Genomic DNA, 3,682 nt, shown 5'->3' on the forward strand with positions numbered 1-3,682 from the left:
AGGGGATAATTATATTTTATTTTTTGAGATTTGATATAACTACACATAGACTCTTAATGATTTGGAAATTGCATTTAGTACCCCTAAGATTTACATTTCGTCTAATAAATAGATCGATCCGTTAATCAAAATTCACTAAATTTATTGTTATTAACAGTAAAAAATTAATATTTATCCTTAATTGACTTATTACAGGTCAAACAAATCTTTTGTGATTAAACTATTTTTATAACAGTTAGTCACATGCATTAATGTGTGAAGGTGTATAAGAGTAATTTGATCATAAAAGAATTTATTTGAACTGTAATAAATTAGCAGCAAGTTAATCAAGGGTAAATATGAAATTTTATCTATTTTTATATTAATATCATCAAATTTAATAAATTTTAATTAATGAATAAATTTACTGATTAGATGAAAACAAACATTAGGAATACTAAATATATTTCAAATCAATCAACCAAATCTCAGTTGACCCGATACATAATACGTTTATAAATTCCGTCGGACCCGACAACATATGCACCACAAATTTGTTCTTTTCATGCCGACTATATTTATTGCATGCTGAGTGCCGACAAACCAACTAAAACTGTTGGTCCAATCCCTATATATTTAATAGCACTTTTATATTCTGAATCTTTCTGTATTTTTTAATTAATTAAAATCGCATATTAAATTTTAATTATCAACAATTAAAATTATAATTATTAATATTTACTCACGTATAATTACATATAAAAAATCGAAATTACTTTTCGGATAACTCAAACATAATTTGAGGAGGGTTAGATTAGATTTATATAATAAATTTTAATAATCAGCAATTAATATGTATTAATTATCAATATAAAAATACATATAATTAGGCAATAATTACTATTAAAGTGGTGTGATTCGACCCCATAAACTTTTTGTTTTCGTTTTGGGACTTCAATTTTACTAATTAAATTAAAATTTATTAGTTGAGGAGGGTACACCAAGAGATTAGAACTCTACACCACTCGAGTTGCTCGATCACTAAACGCATATTAAGTTAGATAAATTCTCATTATAATAAAGATAATTATATTTTCCTCGTCCGATGTTTGATGAAATTACACGTAGATTTTGTGTGATTTGAAAAATTATATCTAGTACCCCAAAAAAATTTGTTTCCGTCCAACAAACAGGTTCATTCATTAATCAAAATTCACTGGATTCGTTAATATTATAAAAAACAACTGAATGAATATTGATATTTATTCTCGATTGGCTTATTACGGAATTATTATATATTAACCAAATCTTTTATGACTAACTAGCCTTATAACAATGAAGATATATATATATATATATACCTTTTCGCATGCATTAACGTGTAAATAAGTATAAGGATAATTTGATCATAAAAAGTATTTATTTGACCTGCAATAAATCAGTAACATGTCAATCAAGGGTAAATATGATTTTTATCCATTTCTTTTGTTAACATAATCAAATTCGATAAAATTTGACTAATAAATAAACTTATTTATTAGACATTAAAACAAACCTTAATAGTACTACATATAATTTTTTTCAAACTATAAAAGTTTTACGTGTAATTACACCAAACATCACGGAAGGTCAGTGCAATTATTCCTATAATGAATTATTTACATTAAATGAGATAAATACCCACACATCTAACAAGAATCAAGCCCATAACCTGAAGCTCATGAGACCTCAGTTTCAACTATTAAATTAAGACATCATTAATGAATTTAATCCGATCAAAAAAATATACATATCATAGACTTATAGATGGTGGCACAAAAAATATCCGAGCTAACATTAAATATGTACATAAATATATTTATATGACACTGATTTTTTATGTACATAAATATATTTATATGTGTAGCATATATTTACACGATACATAAGCTATTATTAGATAAATACATACAAACATAAATAACACAAATATTTTTTAGACGAGACATATATAATTATGAGGTTTGAGCCTATGTAGTTCATTTAATATCGATGATGATATTTTTCACATAGTCGGTTAATTTATTTTATTTTATTTTTTGTATTTTTGGTGGTTTTTGGTCATAAAATTATTATTTTTTTAATTAAATCCAGTACTTTTAAATATTTGGTGCAGAAATGTACATATGCTTATATCAAATTTATTTATCAAATGGTGGAAAAAAAACATTGCTTTTTACCCTATTTCTATTCAAAAGATTGTAAATTAAATCCAATATATAAAATATGTATTTTCAAATAGGAAAAAGTATTATTTTAGTCCGCTAAGTATGACTAATTTTAATTTTAGTCCGATAACTATGTCCATTTTTGTTTAAGTCCAATAACTTACGAAATTGCTTACTTTTAGTCCTCTAGCAGATTTTCAGACAATTTTACCCCTATGCAACTTTTGAAAGGCAGTTTTAGTTCATATGCACTCATAGGGGTAAAATTGTTCGAAAATCTGTCATTTTAGGATTAATATTTCTAATTTTTTCAATAATAAGAAATATTTATAATTATAATAAATTGCAAGAAAGTTTGCTGTAATTTTCCTAATAATAAAAGAAGTGCGTTGGTGATGAACTAGTGTTTTTGGGATCTCTTGGATCAACTGCAAATCGGAAAAATAACAGAAACGGCATCCCATTCAAACTGGCTAATAAAGGAACTCCGATTTTACGTTCTTGTTTTTTACTTGAACTCAGGTCAAGTAAGTCCCAATCGTGTAAGAAATACGCATATTTTTATTCTCTTTAATTATTTATTAGCTCTTGAAGTACGGAAAATGACCAATTCAAGGGGTTTTAACCCTGTTTAACACCAATTACATATTTAGCGAGATCGTGAGTTATCAATTCTGTTTATGTAACCCAAAAAAATAATTACATATATATATATAGGAGAAGTTGTATGTGGCAATCATTATAATGTTGTTCGAATCTTTTGAATTGTTAAGTACCATATAATAATGTCACAAAATGAAACACCATTTTCACGTGAATTGCTTCATTACAGAAGTTGAATGTAATAGGTAGAGTGTAATAGCTGTGGTTGCATTGTGGTGTGTAGACTGTATGAGTGTAGTATTATTACAAGACATTGGTGGTAGATGAGACCCTCTTTATGATTAGGTTTGCATTGTAAGTACAGCTGTCTTCTCTCCAAATCAATAAAATTATTGGATGAAGAGGAGTCCACACCAATTATTTATTAAAAAAAATACAAGTAATTATTTATACATACTAACAGTCGGGCATATTCGATGTTCGTTTAAAATATAGGGAAAAATCCAGAGACCCCCCTGTGATAATAGGAATGTTCAAAAACCCCCCTATGAAAATTAAAGTATCAAATACACCCCCTATGATATAAAATAAAGTTCAAAAAACCCCCTCCGTACAAAAATTGGGCCACACGCTTTGACTCTGCGATTTTTCTATAAAAATAATTTTTTTTTTGACATTTTTGCCCTTCTCTCACATTTAACATATAATATTATATATATGTATTTAAGAATTAAATATTATTTTATATAATAATTATTTAATTAAAATATGATATATTTCTATTAATAATAAAATATTTTTTTATATAATAATTACTTAATTATTTATATAATAAAATATTATTTTAATTAAATTAAAATTAATTTTATATATAATTTAAAAAAACAAAAAAA

This window comes from Sesamum indicum, linkage group LG2 (assembly GCF_000512975.1).
Source record: "Sesamum indicum cultivar Zhongzhi No. 13 linkage group LG2, S_indicum_v1.0, whole genome shotgun sequence".
In the NCBI taxonomy this organism is placed as follows: Eukaryota; Viridiplantae; Streptophyta; class Magnoliopsida; order Lamiales; family Pedaliaceae; genus Sesamum; species Sesamum indicum.